At 52.9% G+C, this 13675-nt stretch overlaps 1 protein-coding gene and 1 pseudogene across 1 annotated transcript in view; both read right to left on the bottom strand.

Moving 5' to 3' along the window:
- The window catches only part of THOC6 (THO complex subunit 6), a 214823-nt gene that overhangs the window by 171335 nt on the left and 29813 nt on the right, over positions 1-13675 (bottom strand). The gene's annotated exons all lie outside the window — the stretch shown is intronic.
- On the bottom strand, positions 13078-13228 carry LOC138581507 (5.8S ribosomal RNA; annotated as a pseudogene).

The raw sequence follows: 13675 nt of genomic DNA, 5'->3' as shown, positions 1-13675 counted from the left end.
GGTACTGTTTTCATCCAGACACCTGTGGGAAGGTAGGCCATGTGTTGTTGGCGGTATGTTCCAGTAGTTTCCAGGTTGGAAATGTCTGAAAATTGTGTTTATTTTCCCTAAATTTCAGTCTTTGCTGGGCTTTTGGGTAATACATTCTAGGGCAATTTGCGCAAGTCTGACCTCTGTGGGTTCCTACGGGAGTCCGCTCTCCTGAAACACTTGGGTTACCAGTGGGTTAGCCTTTTCCATTTGCACCCAGGTAGGTACACCGACACATGAGGTACAGTTTACATCAGGACACGTTTGGGAATGTGGGATGGTAGGACATTTGTTGTTTTCACTTGGTTTAACATTTTCATACATTTGCTACTGCACATTGTCACACAACCCTTTAATTTCCCAAATGTGAACTACATGTAGTTGCTGATTTAGGAACTGTATGCTTTTGTAACCTGCTCAAGTCACCTACCCTTCAAAAGGAACTGCCTATGTTCTTTCAAAAATGGTATGCTTGCCATTCCTCACATTTATTTTCCTTATTTACACATGCTAAGTATGTCTGTTTAGGCCGTCAGCATAAAATTCCTGTGTACTATGGCTCAGTTTTTGGCTTGTGGTATATGCGATTTCCTAACTGGAAAAGTCAGGGGAACGGAGCGGGGCATTGCTTTTCTCAATATTCACAGAAGCCATTACCTTACAGGTCCAACCATGTCCAGCACATACCCTTTTTAACTGTCATTTTTCAAATCTTTCACCAAACTATGGGCATTTTCCCTGCGCAAATCACCCTTTCCTAAAAGTCGAATTTTGTCACTTTTCAGAAATGTATGCCTTGTTCTTCCCTTTCAGCTTTCCTACCCTTCTCTTCCATTCCGTCCACGCATGGACTATTGGGGGGAAAAAAGGGGTAAACACGCATAGCTCTCACAAAATTGATGGTAACCTTATTTTTTTGGTTTCCACTCAACCTGTTCTTGAAAGCCTGGAAAATGGCAAATTCAGCACAGCAAACCATTTGTTACTAGCTCTTACAAGGAAACAACCACAGGCTTCTTTGTACATAATTTTATGGCATTTTCTGAAAAAACACGAAATGTGCTCCCTTTTCGGCTATTTTCTCTCACCCCCCTACCCAGCAAACTAGGATTCCTAGGTGGCGTTATGATCACCTACATGTGGGTAGAAAGGGGGCTAAATTTGAGCGCGATATCACATGCAAATAAAACGTTAGAAGGGATTGAATGGCGACATACCGAAATCACCAAGAAAGGGCTTGGCGCGTGGGGCTGCATTGCAGTTAAGGGGTTAAAAACAAATAACACATTAGCTTAAAGAAATAGACAATTGGGTATTTGAAGTGTTTTTATTTTGACAAGTGCTTACACTGTAAAGCAACAAATAATACATATACATGTGTAAACCAACGATCAAATTGGTGGAGCCATATGGCGTGAACCTGCTTTACCTGGGGTATTGGAAGAAAAAGAAGCCGAATAGTGAAACATTTATGGAAAAACAGTTCTCATAACTGCACATGAATCGCTGCAAGAATTGGATAACAGAAAAAGAAAACTTTATTATTTCAAATGTTCACAATCTTTTGTCACAATATTTCCTATAAGGGCTTAACAGATATCACGACTTCACACCTTCAGCAGGGGCACGCTGATACACAGTGCCAGAGGTTTGTAACGCAATAAAAGATCTATAAATGATTTGCTTTTCATAATGGTGCTGTAGTGTGAACAAGTACAGGTAAACTATAGACAACTAAAGGTCTCAGAACATTTCCAAGTTAAAAATGTCACTCGAAATATGGATTTATAGGACAGCGAGTTAAAATAACATGAAAAGCAACTCACACTGCCTAAAATTAAAAATGCGATTAGAGTGGAAGGAACTCGGAAACACTTGACACTTTTCTCAAGCGCACCTGGCACTTTTTGAATCCATTATACTCTTTGCACTTTAGTCAGCATTTTCCAATAGTTACGATTTGCCTTGAAGTAATATGGTTCTGCTTTCACTTTATGACGCATTTTGCACACAGCACTTTTATATGGATGTATAATGGATTTATATCTACAAGGCAGTTTTGTCAGTATTTAATATCGGGCATTTACCAAGAGGAGTGGCCGAGCAGGAATGTACAACAGAATTTGGCCTGTAGATATTCTGCCCCAGTTCTATAAAAGGCATGATGAACTAGATGTTAGCCCTTGACCTGAATGGGCTTGTCCATGGGTAGCCAATGAAGATGGTGCACACATGGAATAATGTGAGCACAACTAGGTGTCCAAGTGGCTACTCTGGCTGCAGAGTTCTACAGGACCTGAATGTGCCATAGGAAGTAGCCAGTTTGTGCCAGAAATTGGGTGTTGCAGTGGTCCATAGAGGACATAACAAGTAAGGACACCACAGGGGCACGTAACTGAGAAAGGAGTAAACAAAGAACCTTACTATGGGGTTTTCATTTGAAGATGGCCCCTTTGACATACTGGACTTAGCTTTTCTGTCTGCGGAATCTCAGATAACATATTTACCCCTAAAGATGGCCAAAAAGAGGGGGTCCAAAAGGCAGTAGAGGAAGGAGGGCCCACCACCAACACCTCATTTTTTCCCCCTGAACCAGCTATTACACATCCATGCAGCCACAGCTTTGAGACAGGACCTAAATCTGGTCGCTGTCTCGACAAGAGAGATCTAAACGGACCAGGATCTGTGTCATCTGTTAAGAATAACAGTGGAAGCCGTGAGAGCAGATAAGCTTGTTAAGAGGTTACATGTACAGTTAAACAAACCTGGAAGATGGAGCAAACCTGAGGAACTCCACATCTCAAGGCAGACGGTACAGAGTGAAAAGGGGGGATGGAAATTGACTGTTCGGTTAGAGAGAAACAAAGAAAACCAGGAAAGAACGGCACCAGAAAGGCCGGCCCAGGCGAGCAAGGGGGCATGGTGAACAGTATCAAAGGCGGCAGATAAGTCAAGTAATAAGCACCGACGCTGCCCGAGTCGTGCAGCCAAGCCACATCGTCAACGTTGGAGACCAGCACCCCCTCCCTCTGTGCCACATCCTGGATGAAAAATGGATTGAGAAGTGTGGAAGAAAGATTACTCAAGAAAGGGCAGACTAAGGCTTCAAAAAGCTTCATAAGAAGATTCCAAAATGGCTCCCGTGACCACCCCACCGTGAGGAGCGCGTTCCTCCCCGGCTACCCGAAAAAGAAGCAATAAGCGGCATTAAAAGACCCCAGGGCAGCAAAAGCAACGACCCGTGAAGCGAGCGGTCCCCAAGAAAACTCCAACTGCAGTGCTTGGGGGCAGAGTGAGTGAACCTGAGACCGCCAGCAGCGATGCCTGTGTGGGGACTGACAGTCAAGCCGGAGGAGATCAGAGAACCCACGCGGGTGGTGCAGAAGACGCAGGGTGCCCATTCAGCCAAGGCAACATAGGCGAGACTGGGTAGTGTGAGCGGACCACCACGGATCCCCGGCGGCCAAACTGGGGGAGACAAGGCTGCTGTACCAGCGCGCCTGCTGGGACACACTGGCGCAAGCATTGCAGCGCGGCAATACAGCAGAGCTGACACAGCTACAAATGAGAGGGAGCGGCTAGTATTCCCCTGAAATCCTGCGCCTGCCTCTGCCCCATACAGCAAGCCCGGCTCCACGCAGCGCATGGCCTCCACGAACCACGCGGCGCCGGGGCCCCATGAGCTGTGATGCGCCCCAGCTGGCGCGGGGTAAGTGGGCATAATTAAGGGAGTTGGTAGCTATGAAGCAGGCACACGCAAGACGCTCCCCTCCCAAACAATGGACATGGAGGTTTATGAAAGCATCTGCCCCAGCGCACCATAACCTACACTTGGAAGGGGACCCCCCCCCTACGGCAGGAGACCCGCAGTATACCCGGACCCAGGCAAAGGCCCAGGCCCATACCATTCAGCAACATCAAAGGCAAACTGCAGTAATAGAAGGGTGACAGCACTAAGTCTCCTGCAGCATACCCCCACTAACGGCCAGGGAAGGAACCCGGGGGCGAGGGGTGGGGGCGGCGCATGCTCCCAACCCCCAGCATTTGACTCCGCAGGAGAGCGCTGCTTCGCTCCACCACCCACCCTTATGAAAACTAACCCTGCCATGAAAGATTCATCGAGAAGGAACCTCCACTGGTGCAAGAGCATACTTGGAGGCTCAGGAGCGGTGGGAGCACAGGGGTACCACAGGAAGAAATTCAAGAAGCTCCAGGCCAGTGTGACACTGCGACCATGACCACCTTAAACTTTGAGCGTACTAGCCCCACGGCCCCCAGGGGGCAACTAACACAGGCTCTAAAGGGGAGCTAGACACCCGCTGCGCACAGGAGGGAGAGAGAAGCATCCCCTTCATACAGAACAACTGGCCGATACCCCGGGTCAAGAGGAACCTCAGAGGCCTGGGGAGAAGCCCCCTACAGTAAGATGCAGGCAGGCACTCGCCATCACCAGGAAATGTTGCCAACAAGGCCAAGGAGGCCAAAAAAGGCCCCTCAAGGGCCAAGATCTCAAGAAAACAGGAAGGGACCCTCCAAAAGCTATGGAGAAATGAGGGGGAAGCCCCGGAGGAAGAGGATCCAGCGGTGACAGAGAGACAGCAGTCGGAGGAACCCCTGACGCTGCCACAGGGGAAAGAGGTCACAAGCAAGGTGCTGCAACAGTGCTTTAAGGCAGTGACCAAACGACTGCTACCCTTCAGACACAATTAAGCCTAACACGCACAGAACTTGCACAATCCCTGCAGGAAATCAAAGGCAACAGTTGAATTGATACAAATGAAAACGCCATTCAAGAACTCACTGAAAACACCCGGAAGATAGATGTATTAGCGAAGCAGCATGCGGTAGCGACACAACCTGGAGCGCCAAGTCAAGGACTTGGAGAACCCCTCAGGAAGGTCCAACATCAGGGTGAAGGGGCTGCCAGAAAGTGTGATCGATACCGACCTCAGAGAAACAATGCAGCACGTGTACAAAGATTTGCTGGACATGGCTGGGGGAGAAATTCTCATAGATAGAAGGTCCGCAGCGAGAAGAACCCGGGGCCAGGCCAAGAGAAGTGGCAATGGCTTTACAGCGATACGACCAAAACAAATGTATCCTCCAAGCGGCGAGGAAAGCAACCCTGATAAGTGACCAGCGCGGTCATAGAACTTTTCCAGGACCTGGCCAAATCCATACTAAAATGGGCCCGGTGACCAAATCCCAGATAAGATCCAGGTGGACATTCCCCTTTGGAATGGTCTTCAAGTGGGAAGGGCGCCAACACATCACTACGTTGGATGAGGGACCCAAGATCCTGAATATTGAAGAAGGGGATGCAGGGGGAGGACATAATAGGAAGCCAGAACATGAAGGCCACCAAGAGAAGCCATGGGAGTGGAGAAGAATAGAGACGTTAAAGACAAGACACAAACAATTGCGGGGGCCAGCAACCGAAGCCCCAGGCTGAATAGGCTGTCCACTTAACAGCAGCGGTAGGGGATCACGAGACAAGGGTTAAGACCCAGTGGGGTTACACAGGGAATGTCAGCCTAAGGGTCGGCTCTGGGATGGGGGAGGAGGGGGGGGGGGGGGGGGATGACGGATCTTGGAAACAGGGGAGAGCAGAGGAATGGCTCTCCCCGTACAGTTATTCTCTGGGATGGGAACGAGATCCAGCAACCTAGGACGACGTTACGGCCTGGGGAAGTTGAGCCAAGTCCAGCCGGAGGGGGAGATGTTACGGCCTGGGGAAGTTGAGCCGAGTCCAGCCGATGTGGGCGATAGGGAGGGTGGGGGGCTTAAATTGAGGGGGTTCGTTTGACATGGTTACTCTCCGGACGTAACGGGGTATGGGTAGGGATCCAAATACTAAAACTCAATGTTAGAGAACTAAACACACTGACTTAAGAGACGGAAACTGGAGAACCTCCTCCAGGATACCAAGCCCAACATTGTGACGCTCCAGGAGACCCATATCCGTAAGCAAGACAGACACAGAATGAAGTTGAGAGGGTACCCCCAGGTTCTGCAGACCAATGACAAGAGCAAAGCTTGAGGGGTCCTCATAGCGTTTAGACACCTACCCGACGTCGAAATAACAGGCACAAAAGCCGACAAGGAAGGTATATTACTCTTCGTCCAGCTACAATGGGGGGTGGCCTCTCACAATCGCCACAGTGTACGCCCCTAACTCAGGGCAGGACGAATACTTGCAGGGGGTTTTGGAGAAGCTAGACCATTAACAACAAGCCAGCTAATACTGACAGGATTTTAACTTAGCGTGGCGCCCATCCACGGATAGAAGCTCTAAAGGCCCATCTAGTAAACCACAGGCTAGCATTACAGAATGGCATTAGCAGATACATGGCATGAACTAAAAGGGGACTCCAAGGGGTATACTTACTACTCACATGTGCACCGAACATTCTCAAGAATGGATTACATATTGGTTTCGGAGACACTGCTTTGCCAAGTACGGATCATAGAAAGGGAAACCATAGCCCTGCCCGACCACACTCCCCTGCAGCTAGAAATCCAATGGGAGGGGGGGGGGGCATCTGCAAGTGGCAGTTACCCTGACATCTGCAGATGCAGTAATTTGTGACGAGATACACAAGTCCATCCGCAACTTCTTTGGGGAAACTAAGACCCCGGAGGTGCAGGAACATGTAGTATGGGACGCCTTTAAGGCAACCATGCAGGGGATGCTCATAGCAAAGCAGGCATCTCGAGCCAAACAGGAGAAGGCCCTCCAGGTGGACCTAGAACAGGGGTTAACGGAGACAGATAGGGGGGGGGGGGTAATGATCAGGAGGGAGTATAGGCATATCAAAGGGCAAATCAATATCCTTCTAGCTAAACAAGCAGTAAAATCGTTCCTATTCTTGAGGCAGAAGTATTACCTCCAGGCAAACAAGACAGGCCGGCTCTTAGCCAGGTAGGTTAAGCAGAAGGAGGCGGCAGGTACAAAACGCCACATTCAGATGGTGGAGGGACAGGAAACCACACGTACAGAAGAGATCCTGCAGGCGTTCAGAGTTCTATACGAGCCTCTACTCTACTCTACGGAGGCACCAGAGAGTGACCTCCAAAAGGCCTTCTTAATATCTTGCTGGCTAAAAAGATTAACAGAGCCAGCGTGACGCTTTAGAAGGGACGATTACGTTAGACGAGGTGCGTGTAGGGATCCAATCGCTACAACCAAATAAAGCCCCAGGCCCGGACAGGTACCCTGCCACATTCTATAAAGCATTCCATACCACATTAGTCTCATTAATGTCATCCCTGTTCAACTCCTTCTCCGATACGGGCCGCATCTCCCAGTCCATGGAGGAGGCCAAGGTAATCCTCTTCCCTAAGCCAAACAAGAAACAAACCCTCTGTAGCTCCTACCGCCCTACTGCCCTAATAAACCTCGATGTCAAAATCTTTACAAAAAATTCTAACATCTAGAATGGATTAAGTAATCACCGACCTGATCCACCCGGATCAAGCAGGCTTTGTCAAGGGTAGATAAACGTTTGACAACATTAGGTGAATATCCCACCTGATAGAGAAGTCAAACAGGGCAGTCCGGAGGGCAGGGGGTGTTAGCACTAGACACAGAGAAGGCATTCGACTGAGTCAAACGGTCATTCTTGTTTGTTTCCATGGTGGTTATGGGGTTTGGCCCGGGCCTTCTCCACCTGGTCAAAGTCAACTCTGGAGCACCAGTTATCAGGCTCGCTATCAATGGGCATGTCTCCCAGGCGATAAGGATCACTAGGGGTACTAAGCAGGGCTGCCCATGTCACCATTCCTGTACGCAAACCTTCTCCCTAGCTAGAATTAGACAGGAGAGGGGAATAAAAGGGATCACATTCGGTGGGGAAGACCATAAGGCAATGGCCTTTGCCGACGACTCCTAGTCGTGATAACAGACATGGACACTTCCCTCCGGAGGTTAACAGCACTCCTAGGGAATTTGACAGAGTGGCAGACCTGAAGACCAACAACCAAAAACGACAGTAGATTAATGAAAACATTATTGGCTAATGCTTTCACTTTGGTTCGTCTTGCGCTGGTCCAAGAATGTCACCTCTAGCGGCACAATACGAATGCCCCCAAAAATAGAACCAGTGTCCTATTCCATTATTCCTAGCTTAAGTATTCAGGCGACCAGCCTGCTCTGAACACTACTTTTTTCAAAGTAAACGCTTCAGACCCCCAGGACACTCAGTCAAGAGCATCAAGGGGGCACCAAGAGGCAGGGGATGGGACAGGCAGTGGTAGCTCGCCTCGCGGCGGACCGCCAGCTCAAACCCAAGATCCAACTACAAGCTTTTTAACTGCAGCAACTTTAATATATGCTATTGGAGCTGGAATTACCGCGGCTGCTGGCACCAGACTTGCCCTCCAATGGGTACTCAAAGGATTTAAAGTGTACTCATTCCAATTACAGTGCCTCGAAAGAGTCCTGTATTGTTCTTTTTCGTCACTACCTCCCGGAGTCGGGATTGGGTAATTTGGGCGCCTGCTGCATTCCTTGATGTGGTAGCTGTTTCTCAGGCACCCTCTCCAGAATCCGATTCCCCATTACCCGTGGTCACCATGGTAGGCAGAGAAAGTACCATCGAAAGTTGATAGGGCAGACATCTGAATGCATAGACGCGGTCACATGGATGTGCGATCGGCCTGAGGTTATCTAGAGTCAACAAAGCAGCCGGGCGAGCCCAGATTGGTCTTGGTCTGATAAATGCACGCATCCCGGGAGGTCCGTGCTCGTTGGCATGAAGCTCTAGAATTACCACAGTTATCCAAGTAACAGATGGAGCGATTAATGGAACCATAACTGACTTAATGAGCCATTTGCAGTTTCACTGTACCAGTCATTTGTACTTACACATGCATGGCTTAATCTTTGAGACACGCATATGTTACTGGCAGGATCAATGAGGTAGCCGCACCTGCTGGAGGGTGGAAACGGGGGGAGCCGCACGACTGACTCAGAGCCAACCTTCGCACCCTATGGAGCTGTCTGCAGGACCCGAGCGCCAAAGAGCATCCCTAGACGTGTGCAGGTCAGGTGGACAGGTTGGTCACGCGGGCGCCGGTGGCCAGGCCTGCTCCGCCATGTCACAGGGAGGTTGGGAGGGAGAGGCCAGGCACAACATGAACCGGTAGGGGGGTTTGCCAGCACGCTGCCACTGGTATTGCGACAGAGGGGGTCAGCAGCCAACGTGTGCTCCGAACTGCTGGAGAAACGTGCTTGGTGGAGGAGGGGCCGCGTTGGTGCTTGCGAGGGGATCCCATCTGATCTGACCACTGGGGAGTTGCCGGGCTGCTCGGCCTTCACTCTAGAGCCGCCCACACGAGGGGGCCCTCCCCAAGGGAAGCACACCCTTGACACGGTCCCAAGGCAGGTGGAATTGCTTGAAACAGCCGAGGCTGGCCAAGCAGTCCAACCCTAGACGGACCAAGTGCACCAAATCGATCCCATGGAGTGCTCGGAAGAGCACCCCCAGCAGGCCAGTCTCTGCTGGTGCATTGCGTGGGGCACACCCCCCGGCCGGCCCGGGGTTTCACCATGGAGCCCGGGTTGGGCAGTGGGAACCAAGAGGAGTGCAGACAGGCCCCTCTCACCCAGTCTATAGTAATCCGGAGGAAGGTGACTAAGTTTTGTCATCTGTGTACCCAGAGTGACAGAGTGGGACCTCTCGGCAAAAGCGTTGGGCTCCTTATAGACCCAACTGGAGACAAATTTCAAACTGACGCCCATCAGGACTTCGAGAACAGCCCAGCCGTCTGGTCCTTGCAGACATTCCTCTGGCCAATGAACAGATGGCCGGGCTCGGAGAGCAGCTATCTGGTAGGTCAATGCATTCCAATGGGCCTGGATGGGAAGGGCCTTTGGCCCCCCCCACCTGACAAAGGACAGGGGACCGGCAGGTGCCCAAAGGCAAAGGCCAGCACCAATCGTCATCCTCGAGCTCTGGCCAGGCCACTTTAGAGTTTTTCTCCCGCCCTCCACGTAAGAGGTTTTTGATCCACCTTGGAGCTTATCCCTCCGGGGAGGGACAGTCGACCCACATGTGAGACAGGTACCCAAGTCTGGGTACTTGGGGGGGGACCAGCTCCCCCCAGCCAGCCTGGAGCTTTAGCAGGGCCCCTTTAGAGCTTCTCCATCCAGAGCTCCCCGCGACTGCCGCAAGGCTTGGGGACTCGACCCACACGCACAAGGCTGGCACCCAAGGCCAGTGGGGGCAGCATCCCCGGCCACCCTGGAGCTCTGGCCCAGGCTGCCTTAGAGCTTCTCCCACCACATTAGAGCTTTACGCTCCCGAGAAGGACAGGGCTCCCCACGATCACCACCGGGCTTGAGCACAGTCAACCCAGACGTGAGACAGGCGCCCAAGGCCAGGACCCCCCCCCCTCGCCAGCCACCCTGGAGTTTTAGCAGGACCCCTTTATAGCTTTTCCCTGTGGGGAGCGATGGGATCCCCACCAGGGCTCCCTGCGACTACCACTGGGTTCGGGGGCTTTCGCCCTGGAGCTCTGGCCGGGCCCCCCCTCAGAACTTCTCCCACCACATTAGAGCCTTTCCCTCCAGGACTAACCCACAAACACTGTGGAACTCGGGGCCGGCCACTGTGAGCCCATTTACCCCCACGCGGAGGAAAGGGACCCGCTCAGGGCACCCCTTGACACACGCAGCTCGTCTTGGACCTGATCACGTGGTTGATACTTGCCCGTACCGGACGCAACCCATGAACGCCATTGAACTAAAGCCGGTAATTGCGCCACGGCCGCCCTGGAGGCCTCAAGGTGGCACTTCCATGTCAACCATAGACAAATGCAGGAGTCAGCCTTGGCAACCACAACTTGGGCCATCTGGGTCTACTCCCCAGATGGCCCGGCAGCCGTGCCTGCCCCCACCGTCCAGGGGCACAGGCTTAAGGTACCACCCCCGTGCTCTGGGGTGGGTGCTTAAGCTGCTGCCTCTCTTCCCCGCCCTGGGCTTAAAGCACCACCACTGCGCACTCGGGCCGGGGAGACACTTCCACGCCAACTATTAAGCCTACTGAACCCGACCAGAGACAAATGCAGGAGTCAGCCGCAACTCGGCCCATCTGGTCCGCCAGCCACAAGTTGGGCCATCTGGGCCTACTACCAGGCCAGTTGGCCCAGTGGCAGGCCGGGCTTGCCCCGACCCCACCATTCAGAGGCACAGGCTTTAGGTACCATCTCTGCACCTTAACCAAGGGGTGCGGTTCATCCCGCAGCGATAGTTCTGCTTACCAAAGGTTGCCCACTGAGCACTTTCATACAATAACCAGCTCCACGCCAGCGAGCCGGGCTTCATACCCATTTAAAGTTTGAGAGTAGGTTGAGATAACTTTGGCCCCAAGAACTCTAATCATTTGCTTTGCTAGATAAAACTGGGGTTTCCGTGCGCCAGCTATCCTGAGGGAAACTTCAGAGAGAACCAGCTACTATATCGTTCGATTAGTCTTTTGCCCCTATACCCAGGTCAGATGACCAATTTACACACCAGGACCACTACAGACCTCCACCAGGCCAAGTTCACCATCTTTTGGGTCCTATCACACACGCTCATGCATCATCTCTCTGACAGAGCGGGCGAGACGGGTCGGTGCAGGGCCCACCGCGACAGGATGCCACTGCAATCGGCGAGCACCAGCCCTCAACATCATTATATCACAGGGTTTCATTTGGCCCTCTGACTCGGGCACGCGTTATACTCCTTGGTCAGTGGTTCCAGACAGGTCTGGTGGTTAACCGACATCACCTCAGACCCCTGGCGCCTTTTGTGGGCCTCCCCGCCCGGCAGCACAACGTGGTCGGTGCGTATTGAGGGAAGTCCATCACAGTCACATCGGGAGCCCCGTCTCCCGTCGCCACTCTAGCGACCCCCAAGAGGGGCCAGGACGGTTGCCGTATAAGGTCGCGGTGGCGGTCTATCTCCCTCAGCCCTGTGGACACAGCAGAACTGTCAGGGGGCTGTAGCACTCTCTGCTGGAGCAGAGAGCCACCTGCCCCCTGGGGCCTTCCCAGCCGGTCGTGGTGCACCGCTACAGAGGAAATGCACCCTGCTGGGACTGCATGTGCCCGGGCCGTAGACCCGCAAGGACCTCCACCGTTCCAGGTGACCAACCTGCCTGCCGTGTTGGGGTCTGTGCAGTCCGCCCGCGGGATTCACCAGTTTACCGCTCAACCGTTTCACGCCCTCTTGAACTCTTCAAACTTCTTTCAAACTTTCCCTTACGGTACTTCCCTTAGACAGAGTTTACCACACGCTTTGGGCTGCATTCCCAAGCAACCGGTCTCTAAGAAGACCTGATCCCGTTGTGCAAGAGGCCGCTATTGGCCTAACACCATCCACGTGGTGAAACTTGATCAGAAGGACTTGAGCCCCCTGAGCGATGCCGGGGACTTAGTCTTTTGTACGCCACATTTCCCATGCCTGCCGCTGAATGGGGATTCAGTGCTGGGCTCTTCCCTTTTCACTGGCCGTTACTGAGGGAATCCTGGTTAGTTTCTTTTCCTCTGCTCAGTAATATGCTTAAATTCAGCAGGTCACCACGTCTGATCTGAGGCTGTGGTGAGGGAGCACAAAGCTCAGGGCAGATGGCCTCGGGCCCGTACGGGGGGTTGCCCCAGCCCTGTGCCTCTGTCCCAATCTGCAACCGAAGCCCACATGGTCACGAGGTCCGTGCTCCATGGTCATCCTGCGCCGGCAGCCGTGGGACACCAAAGACAGCCACACACAGCACGGCCCGGTGCCCCGGGGTAGGGTGAATGTGCGCCAGGCTTTTTTAAAGCCTGCTGCTGCCGCCACAACCACATCCGGGGCACGTCAGCCACCCGGCCCTTCCGAAACCAGCATGAGGCGAGGAAACTGGGGAGGCCAGGACGCGTCGGCAATGAGCTTGCGCGCCAGATCCAAGGATCCAGCGACTGTGCTGATTGGGGTCTGACCTTAGGGGGATGAATGGAATGGGGTCCCTGCGACAGCCCCAGCCACGCCCCTGGGAGGGAACCCCGGGGCGATAGATGTACAAGCGACTCTCAGACAGGCGTAGCACCAGGAAAAACCCAGGGCCACATGGTGCGTTCAACGGGTTGATCAATGTGTCCTGCAATTCACACTAATTCTTGCAGCTAGCTGCGTTCTCCATCGATGAACGAGTCGAGTGATCCACCGCCAAGAGTCACAGGACATTTTTTTTGTTCCAGACGTCGGCCTGACCCTGCCGGTGCAGGAAAGGTCGGGGGAGGACAGCCCAGCGCCCTGTCTAGCTCGGCCGAAACCATTGTGCTTCCAAAAAAAAAAAAAACATCCAGGTGCCCAGCCTGGGAAGCCTGACCGCCACCTGCAGCAGCACAGTGCTTCCCAGGGGGATGGAGGTAGGCCGTTCCGCCACCTGCCCACCCGGCTCGATCCACTCATCCTGCCCCAACCCCTTCCGCTTCCCTTTTGGGGGTGGGGGGCTGGGAGACGGACAGCGAGGCGGGCCAGAGACAGCACAGACAGGGGGTTGTGTGGAACCGCTGGGGTCTTCAAACCCCAGCCCGTCCGCATAGGGCCCAGCTCCAGGTACCTGGGCAAGAGGGAAGGTCACCCACTGTGCCAGCGGGCCTGGCCATCGCACACCCATCG

Source organism: Ambystoma mexicanum, chromosome 3p (assembly GCF_040938575.1).
Source record: "Ambystoma mexicanum isolate Mex_15411 chromosome 3p, UKY_AmexF1_1, whole genome shotgun sequence".
Taxonomy (NCBI): domain Eukaryota; kingdom Metazoa; phylum Chordata; class Amphibia; order Caudata; family Ambystomatidae; genus Ambystoma; species Ambystoma mexicanum.
The sequence above is the reverse complement of the archived record's forward strand: the minus strand, read 5'-3'. Positions and strand labels throughout refer to the sequence as shown.